The 23626-nt window shown below is 42.3% G+C and overlaps 1 protein-coding gene across 24 annotated transcripts in view; it reads left to right on the top strand.

The window, feature by feature from the left end:
* The first annotated feature begins 1910 nt into the window (after nt 1-1910).
* SOX6 (SRY-box transcription factor 6) overlaps nt 1911-23626 on the top strand; it is a 518699-nt gene continuing 496983 nt past the window's right edge. For 9 of the 24 annotated variants that reach the window (XM_075928049.2, XM_006134578.5, XM_075928033.2 and 6 more), the window contains exon 1: nt 6828-7277. The gene's annotated coding sequence lies outside the window, so the exon portion shown is untranslated. Of the gene's footprint in view, nt 2036-5672; nt 6118-6226; nt 6773-6826; nt 7278-7366; nt 7386-23626 lie in introns of those variants that run through there. The other 15 variants (XM_075928043.2, XM_075928042.2, XM_006134565.5 and 12 more) reach the window with 14 other exon arrangements.

Below are 23626 nucleotides of genomic sequence, written 5' to 3'. Positions count from 1 at the left end.
GAAACACGCTGGCAGGCAGGCAGACACCCACCAGGGAAAGCTGGGCAGGGCGGTTTGCCTGGAGTCTGGGGATATGTTGGGAAGGGATGCCCTAGGCACGTGCTCCGAGGATGTGAAAGGAAACTTCCATGAGTGAGGGGCGCTTTCTAAGCCCCTCCGGAGTCCCAGGTTACTTTGTAAAGAGGGTAAAGATGTGTCCTCCCCACCCACGCTGGTTTCTACCCTGGACACCAAGCGGCGTCCGTGGAGTCGACAGTGGAAAAGGGGCAGAAGTGGAATTGGGGAGCGGATGGGGGGAAGCGAAGCCGCGGGGGCATTTCCGAACGTCTGTCCCCACGCCACCCCCTCCATTGATAAAAATCTCTCTCTGCTTTGCCCGTGTCCGTCGGTGTGCCTGAAGGTGAGGGGAGACCCCGCTTGATCCTCCCCGTATCCCAAATTCATTAGCGGAGCCATTAGAACTGCGGATGCCAACGCGAGATTCTTCGATTACTTTCCCCGGTGTGACTGACACTGTTTGTTTTGCTTTGCAAAGTGCTAATCCGAAAGCTCCTTGGCAGGCTTTTGCCTTGGCTGTCTTATTTGCGCTGACCTCAGGGTGGCGTTTTAAGCACATAAACAAAGCCCAGGCAAGCAGAGAAGAACTGGCAATTGTTTACCTTTATTGGAATAACAGTTCCATCAATGTTTTGGATAAATCAAGCCTGCCTCTTAAAACACTATAAAGTAGAAAAGCTGCCAGGCTTCCGTTTACACGGCTAGGGGTGTATTTTGACCGGGTCTGTGCACTCCTGAAAGTTCCGAACGGGACGCCAGTCTGGTTGATCCACCTGTTTTTAACAGGAGCCGTTTACAAAGAGGGTGTGCAGCAAAAGATCACGGTTTTAAACTCGAACTGGCGTTTAGCAGTAATGGTGGGAGGGAGAAACGCCCCTAAATTGCCGTCCTGTGTACACAGGAACGGGTCTCTAGCCCTGAGTTACATGGAGAGAATAAGCAATATATAGTCATCTTACCTCCCAGACGAAAGGGTAACATTAGAGGTGGAACAGGGGAGCAACCGTAGCTGTCTTCCATCCCATCCCAGGTCGGTCTGTCGCAGGGCTTGCTTACCACCACTGCCTTCTTCTGACTAACTTGGATCCGATCTCAAGCGTGTTTCTCTTCCCCCCCTTCCTCGCCCCCGTCAGACATTCCCTAAACTCAGCCCAGGACAAATCCAGAAGTCAGTGACAGCGTTTTTATTCACTCGCTGCCGGTGCAGATCCCTTCCAGCTTCTTGGAGCCCGAGCCTGGCGCAAGTTGGCGATTACAATGAGTGTCTGTAAGCCTTTACTTGAGACCTAGGCGCAGGTAAGGCTGCCATTCGCTGCCAGTGGTCCAGGTTGCGTTTGTGGAGCGCAGCAGCAGCCGGTGAAAACGGGAGTGGGATCCGCTTGTTCTCTGAGCGGAGGGGGGGGGGAGCATGGACTTTGTAGGGGATCCACCGAAGCACTTTACTCCTCTGCATTGTATTTTCACTGATCTCTCTCTCTCTCTGCTTTTGTGACACTCACGCCAAACATTTTCAGACCCATCCGGAATGAGTTCAGATCCTCCCCCTTAGTTTACATTGGAGATGTCAAAGGATTAAGTAAATGAAACTTTATTTGACCGTGGAGTTTACAGACCCTGGGATCCCTCCGCTCTTTGGCCTTATTCTAATTCCACAGCGGTAATTACCCTTCGTTTCTGTAAGTGCAATAGATTTATTGCCTTAGAGACTATGCACAGTTTGATTGAATTATTCATTTTTTTTCTTTGGTGTAGACTGCATCTGGGGACTCTGATGTGACGTGTAGATTTTTTTTTTCAGGAACAAAGGGAATGTGGAAATGAAAGAGAGAGGGAGAGAGAGGCTGGCAGATGTGATGAGATGCGGTGAAGGTGTATCCAGTTTGGCACTCCCACTCCTCTCCTCTCCTCTCATTGCAGCCCTGGGTGACTCTCAGGCTAACACAAACAGCTTTTCTTCCGCAGCCTGCCCTCTGTCACTGTAAGTACAACCGCCTTCTCTTATCAGCATGCAAATCCCAGCCACTCACTACCTTAGCCTACTGTTCGCACTTTAGATTTACAGAGGAGACCTTGGAAATGAACTTTCCGAGACAGGAAGGGGTTTCATGTCCAACTTGCTTTTATTTTCTTTGTAAAAGTTTATGTGGTTTGCCGGTGCGGGGGGTGAGGGGTGTTGCTGCGGCTTCTTAGCTTCTCTGTCGGGATGATGCCCAGTTTCAAATGAAATTAAAACGTTCCCTTGATCTCCTTCCGCCAAACGGACAATGCACCGGGTTAGCAAGTGACGCCTGAAGGAATTCAGAGTTTTATTCTCAGCTGGGTCATTGCTAAAAGGTAATCGTGGCTCCCCGGCCGACCTTTTTGAGACTACCACTCAGGGGTGCTATCTTGGGACACTCACATCATCTGATGGGGTTGCCTGTCGAGAAGCAAGTAGTAATTTGGGTATCAGCCTAATAGCAGCCGAACAAAACTTTCCTTAAGTTTTTGGACTCCCCTTCCCTTTAGCTCTTTCTCAGACTTTTATTCATTTTGTAAAAGTTTGTCTGAACGCTTTGAATCCTATTTTTTTACACCCTGTAAAAAGTCGTCCTTGTCGGAGGTGTGTCACCAGTGAATTTAGAAGCGTGCCTACTAATTGTCCGGTATTAGTCAGAGGGCTTTTGCTGCGTGGTGGCTGACTTATGATACAGAATTGCTTGCCTTTTGCACACAAACTTTATACCACAGACTCTATAGAAGTCCTAGGTTTGCTAGGACAACCGCGCAGAGACACAGGTTGCTTTGCATGTTGAACGCTGGTTTCCATGCATGTATTAGATGAGGGGCGCAACAACAAATGCAGTGTCAGCTGTGAACAGGTAAGTGCTCCGACGTAGCTGGGTGCCTCTAATTCCTTCACTCTGCGAGCGAGAAAGGACCCACAGCACGAGAGGTCCAGCATCCCTGCTCAACATCTGGCAGCGCTGCTGGGGCTGCCCTCAGCCTTCCGCAGCGAGAGGCAACAAGAGCAACTTACAATGAGCTGTAAACTTTGGTTAATACTAAAAATAAAGGCTGTGTTCTCTCTTCCACTGCGTGTGTGTGTGTGTGCATACCTACACAGCATACGATCACTTGCTCAGTATGCAGAGAGATAAATACACAATTGTCAGCCGCAGAGCACAACTTCCCCATATTTACCTACAATGCCCAATGCTGCCTTTTTTAATGCAGTCCATCGTCTACCTCTGGGTGTGCTTACACCTGCACCTTAATTTAAAGGAAGCAACAAGCTTTATTACCCAAGTTGTTTATTTGAATGTAATCCATCGGTGCCGTGCATTTCTGCCCCGACTTCATTTCAGTCTTGGCACGGTATTTTAGGAGATGCCCTTCAGATTAAGGACTAGTTGGGCTTTGAAACTTCCTAAATTCTTCTGGCTTTTTAAATTGATCGATGTTCATTAGCACCTAGCCCTTGATCGTTTCAGTTCTTCACAAGAGAGGCTATCACTGCTAATGTTTAAAAAAAAGAGGGAAAACTTTCAGCAGCAAATTGATGGGACAGTGGGAACGCATCAGAATCTTTTCTTTGTACTTTGGCTAGATCTTTTTTCTTACCGATCTCAATTTCTTGTGCCAATATGTTACAAATTATACAGAAAGTTAAGGTATCTTCTTTTGAGATAATTTCAGTTTATTAACTATAAAGTCAAATTCCGGCCATACTTATAATTAGTTTCAAAACTCTACAATACCTTGAAAGGAGAGTTATTTCCTGTTTCTAAATCTGTGCACAAGGCAACTAAAGGCAGGTGAATGGCTAGAAGTGGTTGAAATCAGGTGAATGGACAGTCACTCATACACCAATCCCTCTGGCAGACTGTAGATTTTAGCACTTTTATTTACATAAAAAAAAGAAATTGAAAATGAAACTTAATGTAGTCGAGGATGCTGTATAGCACTATGAGAGTATCTGGATAAATTAAAAGTTCTCTTTTGTGAGGACCTGCTCACAAAATAATATGTGGATTCCCTCTATTTTGTGTAAGTGCCCAAAAGATTTTTAAGAAATGTTTGTTATTTCCACAGATTCTTACTTTAAACTATTTTCCTCAGGTCTTGACTAGAAGGGTGGTACTTCGAATTGCCAGGAAGAGGATGCGCCATTGATGTCCTCTTAATAGAGTTTTAAGTTGTAAAACTTGCCAGGAAAATAAAATAGAACTAGGTTTAATCAGTACTGTGTCATCACGCTAATGTTGATTTTCAGCATGTTCCGGGGGAAGTTTATTTGCAATAGCTCTGATTGTACTTTTGTTTCTAACGTGCTACTCCGCAAATTTGGGCTTGTGTGGGAGACAGAGGAATGAGAACCAAGCCTTTCTTCTCCCTTTCTGGCCTCTGAAACCTATGAAGCCATTTTAAAATTAAAAAAGTTTCTCGGTTACTAACTGTTCCAGGCGCCTACTGGAAAATGGGGAAAGGGTTGCCAAAAATATAAAGAAGGATCAACAACTTCTCTCTCCCTCTCTGCTTTCAGCACTCCCAGACTTACAATAGTTTAGCTTAGGTGTGGATAGTATCAACAAGGAGAGACGCTAGTTTTACAATTTTGTTTGCCCACCTGATTCTCGGGCCCCCGACAGCTTGAAAAGCCCCTTTCACGTGTGCCTTTTGGAATTTAAAAGTAAATCACCGAGACATTCTTTCTGATTGTTGCAACACTCCAAACCACTGGCTGTTTTACTCCTGATCCCTTTAGAGTTGTACCTTCATCCCCTCAGATTTGCTTTTTCATGAACACTTTCATGAACAACGTTAGTTCCTAAATCACTGTTCGCTTCCTGTCTGTTGCCTCTTTACAGCTGTACATTTTTGCCGCAGATAAAAGCTCTCATCACAAACAGCACCAGAACTTCAACCTGGATCTGTTCTATATCAGGTTATGCCTCTCCTTTTGTTTTAATTAGGTGCATCTTCTTTATCTTTCAGTTGAATGCGTCACTACCTACTTTGTTCTCCTGTTCCTTCTCTTTCCTTCCCTCCCCCAGCCATGCAGCTTGTGTCTCCCTAGTGTAGTGTGTACATTTCATCTGGATTTACCCAGATTTAGCTTTGGGAGAGGGCTCCCACTGGCTCACTGGCAATAAGCGGTTTTGATTTGTACTACTTTTCCTTGTATTTTATGTCCCGGCTCTTGACCTCCAGATAGCTCTCCTTGTATTCACTGGTCCATTCTGATTTTAGTGTGCACCCTCCTAAAGTACTTGGGGAGAGGGTGACAGCGTATAACTCGATTCTTTTTTCCTTAGTTTATTCTCTTCTTACTCAATTCTCCCAGGACTCCTCACATCCCCCTCCGGCTTTTCCGGCCCCCGCCCGTCCTCTCCCCCCCCCCCTCGTTACTTTGTTACCTTTCCTCACCACTCAGAGCGATCAGTGGTCATTAGGCAAGGGAGGTTTAAGGTTTCATGTGTCTAATAGCAATGTGAGTGGTGATAGCTTCTCGGGGACGCGGCTGAGAGCCTGGGGTGATTTCACTTTCTGTTCTGCGCTCACTTTCTCTTCGGTTGTTGCGTTTGTCTCTCTCGCTCGCTCCCTCTCGCTGTGTTGTCTCATCTTGCCTCTGCTGTCTGGGAGGGGGAGCCCTGCCTCCTTTTGCCTTCCTCAGATCAATGCCCTGGCCACTCACTTTCTGATGTTGCACGACGGGAAATGCTTTGAATACTTACGACATGGCCGCTCACATTGATTGCCAAGATTGACAGCAGTAACCATCGCCTTCACTGGTTTCAGGAGGGGGAAAAAATAATAATGAACCTGACTGTAACCAAATCTCCAGGCAACCCATCAGCAAACTTCTAACCATCCGGATCCTGCACAGCCATGGCCCGGAGAAACACCAGCAGACTTTAGGGCATTTATTTTTTATTTTATTTGCGGCATTACTCCCCATTTATTTCTCCCCTTCCTACACCCCCTTGCCTGTTTTTTTTTAAATGAAAATTACTGAAGCGCGTAAAAAAGGGGAGGGCGACTCTCCCAATGCTTTGTGCCACACCGGATTCCGAGGAGGTAACCAGGGGGAAATAGCCCTATTGTGTTGTATACCTGTTGTTTACTATGGTGTGTAGTGCAGCATTGCTTGGTGGTGGTGGTGTTTTCCTGGGGTTTTCGCTGGATTTCTATCGCTTTGCAGGAGTCCCCGGCGCTGTCTTCAATGGGCTGTGAGTTGCAATTGTCTAAAACAGCAGCGTCTGGAGGTAGATTCGTTGTTTAGCTTTTAACATTTCTGAATTAACCTGCCTCCCCTTCCGCACGATTATTTATTCTTCTACCACGAGGGGTTTTTTAAGGAAAAGTAGTTACAGCCGCCTCCGCGTGTGAGGTTTCCAAGGCTGTGAAATCTTTCTGAGACCTTAAGGACCCCGCTACCTAGAAATCACAACACTTTCTCATCCTCCCCGAGTTGAATCTATTTTAAAATGTAGTGACAGATCAGCGTTGTATTTTAAGATCACCCACGGCACAGAACACATGGTGCTAGGGAGACAGAGTCTTACGTACAGTCACACAAGAGAGAGAGAATGAAACCCTAAATAAATCTTTCAGAGCAGAAAGCTGTTGTCATTACCCCGGGTTTGCGCTCCGTGGATAGACCCAAAGACATAGAATGGAAGAAGATCTAAGGACTTTGTGTAGAGATCTTAATGTCTCCGTTAAGTTTGAGGTGGGTAATTGCATTGAAGTTTGCCACAGATGTGCTATTCGTGGAGCATATTGTGTACAGCGATATTGGACCAGTAGGTGGTAATATTGTGTTTTGGCCACAGAGGGGCACTATCCCGAGGATTTGCAGTTCCTATGGTGGCGTCTTATCTCTCCAGGCAGAAGGCTTGGATAAAGTTATACTGAAAACTTTAAAATTGATATCACACCCTAATTTGTGATACACGAGGAGGAAAACAAAGACCATCACCAGAGAGCTCTGTTTACACCATGAGACAGGGAGAGCTGTGCCGCGTTGTGGGCTTGCCCACAACATTCAATTTGGGATTTCTTGCTGCCTTAGCTCTCGCCGGAGGTCATGCAAATCGACCTTAAAAGAATGCATAAGCCATAAATTAAAATAAACCCTTAGCCAGAGGCTGATCCATAAGTAGACAATACCTAACCTGGACAAAACGGCTTCCTTTGAGAGCTGAAAAAAGAATAGTGCCTAAGCTAAATGCACCGTAAGTTTTCAGGAAGTATTTCCCTTATTTTTTTTTTTAATTACTCTCAATGCAACTACAGATAGTAGCAGTTTATAGACAATGCTGTAAGAATCGGAGTAAGGCACGGTATGTGTGCGGAGAGCTTGTGCTTTCTGGAGTTTTCACTCTTTCGGAACTGTTTGTGTGCGTTGATTATGGAGAAGACGCCTCTTTATGCAGTCAGGTTGGATGTTTTATCTTAACTAAGGATCTTAAGTTATATGAAAGTTCTGAGTTGGCTAAAACGGTATGTAATAGGCACACGCAGTGTATCTGTCTAGAGTCCTCTCGGGAGTGTTTTTGCTTGCATTTATGGCAATTGTTCCATTCATGATTCTAAACAGAATGATCAGTAAGAACTAATAATTCTTCTGCTGCTTGAGTTGTCGTCTTTAAAGTAGGAGGTACTGGACATGCTGGTGATTATACTTGTGTATATCATGTACGTGTGCATCAGTGTATGATACTGTATATGCTGGTGTGGGATCGCACACGCTATATGATCACATACTTGCACACGTACATTAATAATTTAGCTGCCAGTGAATTACTCTTCCGACCAGCTCCGTTTCCTACTGCTGTTTACCAGTGTTGAACGGTGAACCCGCCTCGCAGCTAGGGCTGTGTGCTTTAGGAGAGCAGGGCCTTGAGGTGAATCAGAGGCACTGATCATGCCGAGTGGATGGCTGCCTTTGCTTTCTACAGGACCGAGTCACAGGTTGCTTTAAGGACGGGAAGAGTGAAAGTGGCAGCGTGAAAAGACAATTAGTGTTGTGTCTGGGAGTGTCAGGGCAGAGGTATTTTACAGGAGCAAGGCGGCGTGTTGGGAGCCTGGGAAGGAGTGATTAGCTCTGTCCTAGGGGTGTTTCCCAAAAACACAGACAGTGAAACTTTCAGAGATAAAGAAGCATGCTTTCCCCCTGTTGTATGCAGATAAGGTGTATGTCTGGGTTCACTTCAGTAGCCTTCACCACATGGTCGACAACTTTTAAAACAATTTTTCTTTCGACATTGTTAATATTGTCATCTTGAAAGCTGCCCCACAGGAGGCGAGAGAAGAACGCAGCCCTCCACGCAGGGCATCAACAAACGAGTCTCTCTCTCTCTCTCTCCCCCCCCCCCCCCTTTCACATTCGCGTACAGGCTGGATTCTGAGACTTTAACTTGACTTGTCCTATTGATGTGCTTGTGCCCACTCACCTAATTAAGCCATCATGCCATCGAGTAAATAATGAAATGGATACGAAGATAGTCTGCCATTATATACAAATACTGAATAGAAAAGACGCCGCCTTTTACTTTTCCATCAGCCCACTGCATATCATGAGCTATTTTCCATTATTTTATTGCAGGTTCCTCCCGCAGTGAGATTTCTTGTGCTCGATGTTCAGAATGCTATATGCACGCTGTATGCCCATTACAAATAGTGACCATACCTAGCATTTCATTCAAGTAAAATATAAATAATCTATTTATAGTCAGTAGATTGAAAAGGAAAATAATTAGGCCACTTGGATTATCCTGCAGTTTGAAGTAGCACAACACCTGGCAGGAACTACTTAGCATTTTCTTTAAACTCTCTACTGTCCATAACTTTGTTTCTGATAATACATTCTTGTGTTAAGTGAGAAAGGCTGTTTGTAAAACAATCCCCTGGCTAGTCCCTGTGTTGGGTGAAGTTGATCCTGTAATGGCATTTTGTTTTGAACAGTTGCTGTAGTTGAAGTTCCCTCATAAGGTAAGGTGGCACTGGGTCTGAAAGGAGGTCCAAATGCCACATTTATAATTAGACTGCCAATTCAGCACATTGTATCCATTGCTATACAGGGATATACTGCTGTGTCTGGTCTCTCAATAGCCTGTATTCAGAATTAGCCAATTCAACTGCTTAAACTTCGGAGTCAAATTTAGAATAAGCAATGAGAGAAGGAAAGAAAGAAAACAATAATGCTTTCTCTTTTCCTCAGCTCGCTATTAAAAGGCAAAGAATGTACGGAAACCAAACCAGGCACTGTGCTTGGAATCAATACATCAAATGTAGTTTGGCCAAAGCCTGCAGATTTTTTTAAGTGCACTCGAGGGAGGCGGGTGACATAAACGACTCCTCTCTCCGACCCTTGCAAGTCACTGGGATGTGAATCTAGTTAGTGCAGGTGAGAAGGTATTTCTCCTGGAAATGGGTTGATTTTTGCAGAGAGACAATGCATGTTGAAATAGGGAGCTGTCAGGGCAGCTTGTCCACCCGGGGTTTAGAAAGCGAGAGAAGTATTGCTGAGTTCAGGTCTGACCCGGTGCTTGGGCAAACCTTGGCACTACTTTCGCACAGCGTTAAGGGCCTTATGTGCAGAAGAAGTAACTTTCCTGGACATTGTTAGGCAGCCGCCTGCCTTAACTCCCCGGCACTCAGCTCGCCTGGCAGGGGATCTACAGAAGCCCCAGAGAGGCCGGAAGGAAGCAGCCTGCTTTACGGGGCGAGGCGGGCGGGCAACTTGCACCCCCCGTACCCCACGCAAGCTAGGTGCTGGACCACGCCCTGACGCCGCAGCTTTTCGGCCAGCGCCTTGTGCAGGAGGCAGGGCACTGGTTGGTCTGGAGAAGTCCATGCGCCCCCACCCTCCCACTTCCCAGGCAATCACAGCGGGGAGCCACCCAGGGGATGGGGGATGGGCGGGGGGGGGGGCAGCGGCGGCCCCTTGCGGGCGCCTCGGGGTCTCCCACGCGGCGAGCCAACCCAGAGGACTGGGGGGCGTCCCTAGCAGCCCAGCACTTCCCCGCCAGAGGCCGCGAGCCAACGCGCGAGGGGGCTGTGGCAGCGGCGGCCGCCCGGGGCAGAGCGGCTCTGCCCGCAGCCCCCAGCAGGGATGGCCACACGGTCGCTAGCGGCCGGCGGACCCCCAGCCCCGGGCTCTTGCTGCTGGCGCGCCCAGTGCGCGGGTGCCTGATCACACACTGTCTGTGGCGCCCCCTCCAGCCTCCGCTTCGAAAGGCTTCACTCCGGCAGGAGTAAGCACGCGGGGCCCTCGGCCGAGCCGCCTCCCACTCGCCGCTCACAGCTGCTGCTGCTGCGCGCTTCCCCGCTGGGCTTGTGAGACTTTGCTGGAGCCCGCTTGGGAGCGTGTCCTGGTTTCTTTGCTGTGGGCCCGCCGGGCGCGAGCCAGGGCGCTGCCTAGAGAGCGAGTCTGCACGTGTGTGTGGCTCAATCTGGGTTGCGTGTTTGTAACTCGGTGCTTAGTTATGACCCCAGAGACTCATTTAAAAATACCTCCCTGGAGAGGGCAACAAGCAGACAACAGAGCGTGCCAGTTTTCCCAGGTCAGGCCAGGAGTATCTGACTTGTACCAGGAGTAAGCTAGTGCCAAAAGTTAGTTACCTTTGTTGTCAGTTTGTTTTTTTGTCAATCAATGTTGCTCCACTCCCTTTTCACTAGTTGTTGTGTGAGGCGGGTTTTAATATATGACCAATAGTTGGTCATTTCAGGCCACACTTTTTCGATTTAATTAAAAAAAATCACTGGTGGTGTTTTCCAGGTTCTCTTGTTATGTATGAGTCGAAATGTCTGCATCTCTTAAAGGCTTTGGGATATCTTTCAGAGTGATGAAGACCAGGACTTTCCACCATGATAGCAAAAATAAATATTTTCGTAATGGGCATAAGAAAGTTTCTTCAGTCATGACCTTGTATCTATTGAACATCTTAATCACCTTGGGAGATACCACTTTTTCGAGTAATAATACCATTAATATTTTATAGTTGGTTTGATTTTCCCTAAAAGTATGTGGATCAAATTTAAAAGGTTACTGACATGTTTTTTCATAAAACAAATAATTATGGAAGAAAAGTAGTAAGATAGCTTTCTCTATACTACACATTGTGTAGTGATGCATATTTGTGTCTCAATAGTGTGAGTTACAAGATTACTGGGTGTACTTGGCAAAGGACACATTTAACAACTTACACTTTAAATGTTATGCAAATAAAAAATTGGTTTATTTTTGTCAGTCTAAGTAAACTATGCCCATCTGTAATGCTACAAGGGTGTATATTTTAAGGTTTCTAGTGACAATATAAATAATAATAATAATTGAACTTTGGGTAGCTTGTAAATTATGCCAGGACCCCAAGAATAAAATACAACCTCATAGTATGTACAATAGTTTGAGTGTTATCTTGTTATTGAAATGGCAACAAAAGACTTGAGCATGAATTTAAAGATTTTAATCCTTTAATAAGTTGATATTTTGTCTTTCTCACTGTATTTTTATTTATTTGAGCTTACATAATTTTTTCTGTATTTTTTTCCAGGTAGAATATCATAAGTGGTACATTTGGGGACATGTTTCTGAAGTATAACACATGCAATTCCTTTTATTATATAGAACATATATTAGGTTTCTTCTGTAACAGAAATTGGCAACTATTGAGATATCATTTTGGCTCATGACATCACACTAAAATACTAGGCTGTAAAAACTGTGATTAATAAGTTGACATGAGTGTGGTGTCTGTAGGAGTATATAAGAACATAATGTTCTTATATATATGTGTGTATATATGTAACAATATGCTGAGGAGGGGGGAGCGTGCAGATGTGTTGACTAGAAAATAACCGATTCTGGCAGTGAGAAAACTAGATGATGGCATGTTTTCAAAACATGTCCGTGATACCAATACATTATTCTTTTAATACATTATTCTATAGCAACAGCAAATATTTGTGACATCATGATGAGAGATTTTGTGCAGTTTTTAGTTTACTATCTTTTAGAAAATCTTCAGTTATTTGGCACTGATGAAACTTCTACACATAACCATGGTATATTCAAGTATTCAGAGAAGTTTTAAATAATTCTCTTTCAATTAGTACAATAGAAACTTGAAAAATGGATTTTCTCTTAAAGGAACAAGAATAATTACATGCAGGTTTCTTCCCTCCCCTTGTATATTTAAAAAACGTCATATCAGGTTCATAGTTTTTGTTTAGTCTCTCTAAATAATATTAAAAAACCAAATAATACTCCTGCCTTCTTGTCTGCCGAGTTTGAAAATATTGTTTGGAAATATTAGACAGTAGAAGTAATTTTATCACATTTCTCTGGAGGTTTGTAAATTTGATTGGGTAATATAAAATGGGGTACATTACTGAAAATGGTTCATCAGAGTCATTCATTTATAACACAGAGTATATATATATATCAATTGATGTTTTTGAAGTTAAGCGAAACATTCCATCAAGTTAATGTGTTTAAGAGTATCATATCAGGCACAGACAGGTACTAGAAATGATAAAAAGCAGATAACCTGCCACAAAATGATTTACAGATGGGTCATTATCTACTATAGTGAGGTTACAAAGATCATATTTTTTTTTATAAAAACAGAATGTAGCTTCTATAGAGTTAGCAGAATTATTTAGACAAATCTAAACAATGAATGTTTTCTGAAGGACTGATAGAATTTGTTGGATTTTACCTTCTTGTACTTTGCATGCTATTTTAAGATATGGCAACATACTGGCATGTGGTTTAAATAATTTTTGTGCTGGAGATCCCTAAAATAAGTTTTCTGATAAAATATTTTTCTATATTTTGTATAAATTAGATATTTACACTTTAAAGTTTTCATAAGAACCTTTGTATGGAGTAAGAATAAATTATCCACTCTTCAGTGAGAATGTAGCACATTTATTTTACCTGCTTTAAGTGATATATGAAGGCATTTTAACTCATGTAGTGAAGTTTGGAGGAAACATATGTTTAAAAATATGCATGGAGAATTTTGTGTTATCTACACATTTTAAAATAAACCAAACAGTGGGAAGATTCTTTGATTTTGGAGGGTTGCTAGATTTAAGAATCTGCTCAGTGAGGTGGCTGAGGGTATAAATTATCACAGCTGATGCATCTGTTCTATAGATTGGTAGACAGGACCCCAGTTAAATGTTAGCTATTTACTTCTTCAGCAACATACAGAGATGTGCACTCCCATTATTTCTCCAGTCTGACATGAGGTAGACTGGCATAAGACAATATGAAACCCTAGAACCTCAGAGTTGCGTATTGATTTGATTCTTAGCTGCAAATCCTTCATATCATTGCTCAAAATATCTAACTTTACACCAATATTAGCCATTCTTTTTATAGTGACACCATGCTTAGTAAAAAACTTCTAAGCACTGAGGTCAGGTGTAGAGATTGGATTCTAGTTTATTTTTTATGAATCAGATAAAGATTTCTGTGCATGAGACCGTATGTGAAGATGAGAGAACAAGAACATTTCCATATCAAAGGCAATATATCTGAGGCTGCATAGTAATTAAAATGCAGTGGTTTGGACTCTGTGCAGTAGCACTTAAGCAGAGCGTTGTTGGGACCTTGTGCAGCATGCAGGCGGTTGCCACTTGCATACTTCTAGAAATATACTTATAATTTTGTACAAACATTTATGCCAGTCCACACTTTTCTGTGGATAATTTGTATTTCATCCAGACCATTCAAAGTAGAAGATATTTTTTGAGCAACCCCTTCATTATGGCTTTTTGTGCATCAACTATTTTTATTCTGGTTGTTTGTATTTCCTCTTACCAGAATGATGGCTTGTTTATATTCCGATTTTTTTTCTGTTTCTCTAAGACCCCTTCTATATATCACTCAAATTTTACTTTTTGCTTGAAAAATCTTTTTATTTAAGGGAGGGAATGGAAATATCTTCATAGAGTAATTGAAGAGAGCATGATTTATCACATAGTGCATTTTAGAATAAATGTATGCACTGTATGCATACGAACAGAGTATTTTTAATGATACAATATGCATTTGAAAATTCTGACTAAGCCTTACATGACTCTAAGAGAATGAGAAAATTACTTCTAAGGCCTTGCCTCTACATAAATAAATTGATCAGCATAGCTGTGGAGTATAAACTATTCTGTAGTAGCTATTCCAGAATAGCTCCACATGTGGTGGCTTTATTTTGGATAAGTCTCAGAGGGGGAGCTGTGTTGGTCTATATCTGCAAAAACAATGACACAGGCCATGCCTACACTACACGGAAGATTGACGTGGCTGCAGTTGATCTTTCGGAGTTCAAATTAGTGGATCTAGTGAAGACTCGCTAATTTGAACTGATAAGGGTTTCCCGTGGGTACCAGTAGTCCTGCTCCTCACGAGGAGCAAAGGAAGCCCACAGTGTGGACAGCGTGAAAATGCGATTTAAGATAGATTGACTCCAGCTACGTAATTAACGTAGCTGGAGTTACGTATCTTAAGTTGACCTTCCCCTTTAGTGTAGATCTGGCCTTAAAGACTAACAGATTTATTAGGGCATAAGCTTTCACGGGTAAAACCCACTTCATCAGATGAATTGGAGTGGAAATTACAGAGGCAGGGGTATATATATGAAAAGAAGAAATTATTCTAGATAATTAGTCTGTTCACAAAACAGAATAATCATAACAGATTGAAAGTTGCTTTTATTTCAGAACAGAGTATCTGCAAGAAGGACTCTTCTGGAATAGCTATTCTGGAGTAGGGTTTATTCTATAGTAGCTATGCCACTCTATTTCCCCATGTAGACAAGGCTTACGAATACTTTCATCTCAGAATGTACCTCCAGTGTCCTCATCAGCCCTAGCCATTTATGCTAGGGTTTCCTATTATTTGGTATTTCCACTTAGTAACCTTAAAATTGCCAAATAAATAATTAGAAACGGTCAGGAAACGTTATATTTAAACAGATTTTTGTATCTTGTGAAAGTGTTCTGTTAATCTCATTATAAGTCTCTCTTTGGCCCTTTCTTGTCCACTTTTAGAGTATGATTGATTTAGGAGTATGACATTTGAATACAACGGATCACTTGAGCAGGGCTTTACAGCATATTGTATATGAATTGGACATCAGTATTATGGTGGATGAGTTGTTAATCTGAGGCCCTGATCATATGCTACATATTCAACCATGTATAAAGGGCTTATTATTTTATTGTTAAGATGATGAACAGTTAAAAGATTATATTTATTCAGTCTTTTAGTTCTCAGGCTAGTTTTGGAAGACAATGTTTTGAGAACTATAAGGACAGATCCTTAGCTGTTATAAACAAGCATAGCTCTGTTGACTTCCATGGAACAGTGCTATTTTACATCAATTGAGGATATGGCCCATGGGATCTGATCTAGCTCCCATATGAATCAATGGAAAGACTCCCTTGGGACTTCAATGGCACTTCAGAAGGACCTGCTTTCACTGAAGTCAATGACAAAACTTAGGTTGATTTCAGTGGGACCAGGGTCAGACCATTATGCCTGGTGCTGCCTTTGCTGTTCGGATGAAATTCACTCCCCACCCTTTTGCCCTGCAACTGGAAGACTACAATTTATCTCTTCTAAACCACCTCAAGCTCTCTCCCCACAGCTGCTCTTCCAGCAGATTAGATGGACTAGAGATGCTGCTGATTTACTTAAGTACTTTTTAAAATATAATAAAATATTTTCTGATTTGTCCAACATTTCATAAGGCAAATGTCTAAAAAGACTTTCATGTTCCCAGACACCAAATACAATCACCTTTTTGTCTGTAAAATGTAGATTTTAATAGTTTTTATATACACATTCAGTTCTAAAATGGGATTTTTGTCCAAGTTGCAAACTTAACTACAATTTATATTTTTTCTACGTGTGTGGACAGATATACATGCATTGAACAGAATCATTAAACTACGTTGTGGATAATGTGTCTACTCTGAAATCTATACCAAGGTCCTACTCTTAATTTTTTTTCTCTATCAGAAAAAGAGTTAAAGAGGAAAACACCAAATGAATCTCCCTCTACTTCCTTTTCCTTCCTCCCACTGAAAAAGCCTGAGAGAGAGGAAGATAGGGATGGGAGGAGAAGAGTATAAGGAAAGGGAGAGACACTATTGCATATTTTTTCTTGTTTAATGTTATAGGGTATGTCTACATTACCCCGCTAGTTCGAACTAGCGGGGTAGTGTAGACATACCCATACATAGTTACAGTATATGTAGCTTTAACTATGGAGTCCCTTGTGCTCTTCCTAATAACGATGGTGCCTTGTGCTGTATAGGATCAGGTCTGCATTATTGGAGGTGCAGTACAGACATAGAGGTGAACACAGAAACCTGTAGTATTTCTTCTTTTGGCTAGTGATTGGAACTTTATTGTTTAAAACAACTCAGATATGATCAGCTTTCATCTTGGGTTGGTGGGATAGAAGGCGATTCAAGGGGAGAGGTATATGTGCTAGAAGATGTGTAGGCCCTGAGGACTATGTTTGCAGATGTGTAAGGAGCTGGAAAAACCCCTACCAGAAAAAAGGAAGATCAAAGAGGAAAGATCTTGCCAGTTAATATGCTACTTACTGGGGTATGCACACAAATAATTTGTTCCTGGTTCTGCTGCACAATAGAAGAGAACATTTGCTGTGGTGTGAGTAATGTTGCCTCTGTTTAGAGTGCTTAATCTAGAGCTTCCCAACTAACAAGTTTGCTCTGATGCCTGCTTGAAAAGGGAGTGTCCCAAATTTAAGGCGCTTTTGTATTTCACATTTTCCCTTTAAACCTCTTTATTCCCTGCTCAGACTATTTTCCATGACCTATTCCTCTTCCTTTTTCGCTTCTCAGGTGTGAGAGACAGGCACTGACCACTGCAGTATTTTTTGTGATGTTTAGCAGTAGAATTCTTTCCTGATGAGCGCTCAATAAATTGCTCTGGCCAAGTATGCTGTACAAAGCTTGTGGGTTCTGACGACTGCAATGAGTGAAGGAGTAGAGGAGACTGGTTGCTTTAAGGTGGTCAGTATTCTTCTGCAGCCAGCAGAATTGGGGTAGGTGAGAATGGGTTAAAAGAGAAGGCTGGCTCAGTGGGACTTGGGAAGAGAATCAAGATTGAAAACTACCTCTAGCAAATGTCTTTCACGTTTCTGGGCAGCTTTGCTAGGTTGCTGTTTTTGCATCATCTCTGAAAACAAAGTTCAAGTAGCAGAACTTTGTCTAAGCTCTGTGTGTTGTAATGGAGAACAGCGTTCAAGGTTTCTTATTGATTATGTGATATTTTGAGTCTGATCTGACTTAATACAGAACCAGGTTCTTCAGTTCTGTTTTTGCTGGGCCCTTTGAAACATTGTAAATAAAACAAAAGGTCACAGTATAAAGAGCTATGCATGCACTGGAAGGAAACAGAAATGGGAAGTATCAGGTAAGTGATAAGTCATCGGGATGTCCTCAGCTTCAAGGAAGAAGCAATGAGCTATCATGGGCTTCAGTAAAGTCTTGCTTTTCTGGGCTTGGAGAGAAGACTTACCCTGTGGCTTATCACATCTTTGGGGAAAGCAAGCCCCAGATTCCCTGCCTAATAGTTGCCAGAGCAGGGAGGAGAAGAGAGTTTACCCATTGTCATGCCTGCTGGCTTCCTGATACATTCAGGCTGTTTCTGGAAAAAGAGTGAGCAGCAAGTGGCTCCCTTTAACCCCCACTATTTCTCTACGTGGTCCTATCAATATGCCTGAACAGACCACCCATAAGTGAGAGTGTATAATAATAATAATTAATGATGGGTTCAGACACATACATGCGGTTATAGTTTCATGTGTCCAGCAGACTCCTTTGGTGACCTGGTCACTTAATCTCTCTTTCTTTCAATTTTGCTATCTGTAAGATGGGGAATAATACTGCTTCTCCAGGGTTGGGGTGAGGTGTTCAGAGATGTCCTGTAGAAAAAAGGAGTCAAGATAAGAAGAAAAGGTGGGTGGGGAGAATAGAGTTTCCTCCTTCCCATTGCAAAAGTTGGGTAAGCAGTGCTCTTCCCTAGCCCCCTTTCCTCTTTAGTCAGTGACAGCTCTTCCTCGTGTTTCACTCTGCTTTACCCAAGGATAATCATGTTGATTCAGTCCTAAGGGTGTTAAATTGCTGTTATCTAACTGATCATACAGTTGGTACAATTTGTATCGACTACACGGCTAGTCGATAAAGACCGCTATGCAAAGCTGCAGTCGGGGTAGCTCCAGGAGCTGGCTTGAGCTGGGACTCAGCATTTGGGTTTTTACTACATTTAAAATGCAGAGGTGCAGCGTTCCGGAGCAGTGCGAGCCATGACTGCCCGGTCCTGGCTCGCAGTAAGTGGCGGCCAGCCCGCGCACGGCTAGTCCAGGCTGCTGTGAATAGGAGCTGCATGATGGCAGCAGCCCCTGTCCGTATGGGGGAGGGGGGAGGGCAGCTCCCTGCTGGGACCCATGTGGAAAGGGGCTGCTGCCGGAGCAGGCTGAGCCCATGGCACTGGCTCCTGATCCCTCCTGCTGCCTCTCATAGAGTCAGCAGGGGGGGGGGGGAAGCGAGTAGTCGTTACTCCCGTCAGCTACTCGCTTACATCCCTGTTCAGTCCTTGACCTGTACATTGAGACTGTGACAAAGATGCTAAATAGTGCCCTTTATGACAATGGGTTTTTATTCATGGGGTTTGTGTGTCTATGACCAGGAGAATTAAGAACACCATTTCATATGTCCTGTAGGACTGAGAATGAATAATTGGGCTAAATTAACACCCATTACCTAAAAGCCAAAGGTTTATATCCTCTGAGTTTACAGTCAATCCATGGGAGAGAGACATAATTAAGAGAGAGAAGATAAGCTGCAGAGGCACCCAAAAGAATAATTTATGAGCAGTGACCATAGTGTCCAATTTGTGAAGGCTGGCCATAGACTGAATTTGAAGTCCCGCTATCCTCATTATACAACACGATTAAAAGCAGAATTAGAAGGAAATCTGCCTGCAGAGGACAAGATGAATATGATCACTGATGGCAGTGTAACATTCAGGATAAACTGTTGTTGAATCCATGCCTGGGAGGTTTTCATACAAATAAAGTGAGGAACAACCATAGAATCATAGAATACTGGAACTGGAAGGGACCTCGAGAGATCATAAAGTCCAGACTTCTGCCCTCATGGCAGGATCAAGCATGGTTTATATCATCCCTGATAGATGTCTGTTTAACCTGCTCTTAAATATCTCCAGTGATGGAGATTCCACAACCTCCCTAGGCAATTTATTCTAGTGTTTAACCACTCTGACAGTTAGGAAGTTTTTTCTAATGTCCAACCTAAACCTCTCTTGCTGCAGTTTAAGCCATTGCTTCTTGTCCTATCATCAGAGGCCAAAGAGAACAATTTCCTCCTCACTCTTTTAGCTACCTGAAACTGCTATCATGTCCCCTCTCAGTCTTTTCTTTCCAAAATAAACAAGCCCAATTCCTTCAGCCTTGACTCATAGCTCATGTTTTCTAGACCTTTAATCATTTTTGTTGATCTTCTCTGGACCGTCTCCAATTTCTCCACATCTTTCTTGAAATGTGGTGCCCAGAACTGAACACAATACACCAATTGCAGCCTAATCAGAGCAGAGTAGAGCGGAAGAATGACTTCTTGTTTCTTGCTCACAACACTCCTGTTAATGCATCCCAGAATAATGTTTGCTTTTTTTCCCCCCAGCAATGTCACACTGTTGAGTCATATTTAGTTTGTGGTCCACTATGACCCCTAGATCCCTGTCAGCAGTATTCCTTCCTAGACAGTCGCTTCCCATTCTGTGTGTGTGAAACTGATTGTTTGATTGGTCCTTTCTAAATGGAGTACTTTGCATTTGTCCTTTTTAAACTTCATTCTATTTATCTCAGACCATTTCTCTAGTTTGTCCAGATCATTTTGAATTATGACCCTATCCTCCAAAGCAGGATAAGACAAAACCCACCCTAATCTTATGTGGTTTCTTCTTTGTCCTTACTAACAATTTCCTTTCAATTTCAGTGTTTGAAAGTGTGGGATGATAAGATAAAGAGGATGAATACTTGGTTCCCCTCATGCTGCCTTACTATAGCACCCACCATATCATTTCCTGTTCTGAATATATTGTATCCCTGGTATTCATAGTAAGTGGATGCAAATCAGTATGGCATCTGCCAGACTGTTTTCAGCTGACCAGGCTAAACAGCAGATATGGACTTTATCTCCATGAGACTGACCTCTTCACTCCCAAGTGATATTCCTATACCTAGGTAATGAAGCACCCCTACTGAGTGTAGCTAGAGTCCAAATCCTCAGTAGAGTTATTACATATAGCATACATTAAAGCTGCCTCTTGATTGTTTTAAATCCTCTCACTGTTGTAACTAGAACAGCAGCTGCCGCTGGTCTCTGTCGGTATCACACTGTGCTGAATTGGTCCTTCTTGGAAGTGTGTGGGAGAAGAAAAGGGATGAAAAAACAAAGAGAAAGAAAAAGGAGTGGAAAGAACACGAAAGGACAAAGATAGGAGAGACAAGAGGAATGCATTTATTTGAGTTATACAATCAGTGACTCATGCTGCTGGGATTTTGGACAAGTATTTGAGAATTTCTGTAGTCTTTCCACATGATTATTTGTATCGCTTAAATTATTTAAATATTAACACTGCATACAGTGTCAATCTAACCAGTAAATCAAAATAGCATTCAGTAAGTTAAAGGAGGTCCAGTTTGTGCCTGGTAACCTTGAGACTTTGAGTTCTGAATTCCTTCTCCATTCCACGTAACTTGCTCATAACAAATTCTTTGAGGGTAGAATTATCCATGTTTGGTCTCATACAAAAGGTGAGTTTTTTGGAAGGTTTGATCATTAAATCTGTTCAGTCAGTTTTGACATCTGTCAATCTATTTGTGTAAGAGTAAAAGTTGTATTGGGTATGTACACATGTATAATGAGGGTGAATGTTCTAAAGACATTTTAGTGTTTTATCCCTCATTTTAGAAACAGATTGATAGTAAGATATGGTAAGAGTCTTTAAAATATAAACTATCATTTTAAATGAGTAGTCCCATCAGACTGTTCCATACAAATGAGTGTGTTCTCAAACAACTTTGAAATTTGCAGGAAAGACACTATTCAGGAAAAAGTTGTGGTGTTTTGAGTCCTTACCTTGTGAATGTCAGGGGAATAGCCAGGTAGTAAGGCAGGTTTGATCTAGCTGGAAGCAATACAGAACTGATTGGCGCTTTATGGGCTGGCAGGCAGAAGATTGTTCACTTGGTAGAGGGAATTTAAGTTTCTGGGGTAAGGAAGGCAGTGTGTGCTAGAGTGAGAGAAGAGGAGAAAAAAAGGGAATATTGGAAGGACATGGTGTGGGGAGGGAGTCAAAGGAAGAAAGAGGAAAAATGGAAATATTGTGTCAGAATGATGGTAAATGGATGAGACCAGAGATGAATACATCAATGGTGTTTCATTGATGACTCAGGAGAGGTAAGAACTCTCTTTCTACTTTACCCACTTCTCCCTTCCCCTTTCCAAAATATCAGATCAGAGGACAAGACGCTGAATTCATTCATTTTGCCACCCTCAATCAAACAGAAATGTTTTACTAGCTGAGACTTGGCTTAATGACTCCAAGGCTGAACCAAAATGGTTGCCAAGGTTGTATAATCCTAAGAATTGGGACAACCATGGCGTGTATGATAGAATTCATTTGCACAAATTCTCAGCCTCCCAGGAGCTTGAGTGAAGTGTGTTTTGGGGATTGGATTTTTTTAGGCTCCCACAGCAGGCCATTGGTTTTTTTTATCTGCTGCAAAGCCACTGCCTTCAGCCTTCCAGTGTGTGTATGGATATTGTTGGCTGGATTGAACTCAGTGTGATGCATCTGTTAAATAATAGAGCTGCCAGTGTTTGTAAACACACGGGAGAGATGAAAATAGGGGACAAGTCTATAATTAGTAAAAAAAAAAAAATGGGGCCTCATCTTAAAACGCACCAAGCTATGGCAACTCCTAGGGGGAAAAGTTACAGGTGCTCCAAACGTCTAATGTTAAGGCCCATAGTTATTAGGATCATCCTATGTCTTCTCTGGAGTTCTTGAGTAGAGCTGAATGACTTTCAGCCTTTCACTGAAAAAAAAATTAATCGATGTTTCTTACTGTAGTGATTTCTGTTGTGAAAGATGCTTGATCATTCTAGTTTCAGCCATCTTGCGCTGTGGTTTTCAGCCTGTGATCCACAGACTGTCTAGGATTTTCAAAGGGGTCCTCAGCTCCATTCAAATATTTTTAGGGGACCACAAATGAGAAAACGTTGCAAACCAGAGATATAGTGATCATGGTTTCATTTGGTGGCTGGTTCTTCATATTTGATAACTCATTTCTGGGTCATAGTTTTGTGCAGTTGTTGAAATGAGGCAAAACAGACATTAAAGTAAATATCAGTTTCAGACATTGGTCATGTGATCAGTCATAAAGGTGTGTTTTCTTTCTTGAGATTTCATTTCTATGTGTAAATCCACACTTGACTTGCCTGCCAATGTTTTGCTAAGTGTTGTTGTTTTTTATGTTCATCTCCGATAAAATCCACACTCTTGCCTCATGCTTAAAAAGCCTAAAACAAGTGAGAACAAGATAGGCATTTTGTATACAAGTTCTTTGTAATGAAGAAAGCCGTAGGCTCAGACAAATTCATTCAGAAAAGATATACAATGTTAACATTAGTGCTCCTTGCCTGATGTCAGAAATTAATTTTGTGCTTTTACATGGCAATTGTTATTTTATTTATTTATTTTAAGTCATCTTGTATGGTCAAAAATATCTTTCCCACAAGTCAGATTCTGGCATTGGTCTGTTTGTAGGTGAATATCAGAAAAGCTGTTGCAGAGAAGGGACCATGAGGCTGTAGAGTTCATCAGCTCCAAAATCTCTGAGGCTCACATACAAACATAGTTCCCTAAGGCTACATCTAGACCGCAGCGTTAAATTAGAGAAAGATACTCAGGTTGCGGTACGCAAATTGTGTATCTTTTTCTGATTTACTTTCAAAAGAGGCTTTTCCAAAATTTGGCGCATCTACACAGCACCAAATTTCGGAAAAAAGCGATCTTTCGACACATCCTTTATGCCTCGTGGAATGAGGTTTACAGGGATGGCGAAAGAGCAAGTCCGCTTTTTCAAAAATTTTTTTGGAAAAGCGGATGAGTTCCTTGGATGTGGCATTGCATTCCGGCATCTCTGGTATCTCAGAAAAGCAATGTAGTCTATACATAGCCTCAGTGGGGACATTATATGAACAAATATACAAGAAATAGATTTTTTTTAGTTGTCAGTCTTCATATGGAAAATACATTGTAATGACTGAATAACATTCAAATGTAATAACAATTATTCAAATAACAGTGGTTCTTACGATTAAACTAAGGAGTACATTTTCAGTGCTGTTTATCTGGAGTCTGCAGAAGCTGCAGAAATTAATTCTACAGGTTGAACTTCTTTAGTCCAGCACTCTCTGGTCCAGCAACATCTGTGGTCTGGCA

This window comes from Pelodiscus sinensis, chromosome 5 (assembly GCF_052426305.1).
Source record: "Pelodiscus sinensis isolate ZL-2025 chromosome 5, ASM5242630v1, whole genome shotgun sequence".
Classification (NCBI taxonomy): Eukaryota; Metazoa; Chordata; order Testudines; family Trionychidae; genus Pelodiscus; species Pelodiscus sinensis.
The sequence above is the reverse complement of the archived record's forward strand: the minus strand, read 5'-3'. Positions and strand labels throughout refer to the sequence as shown.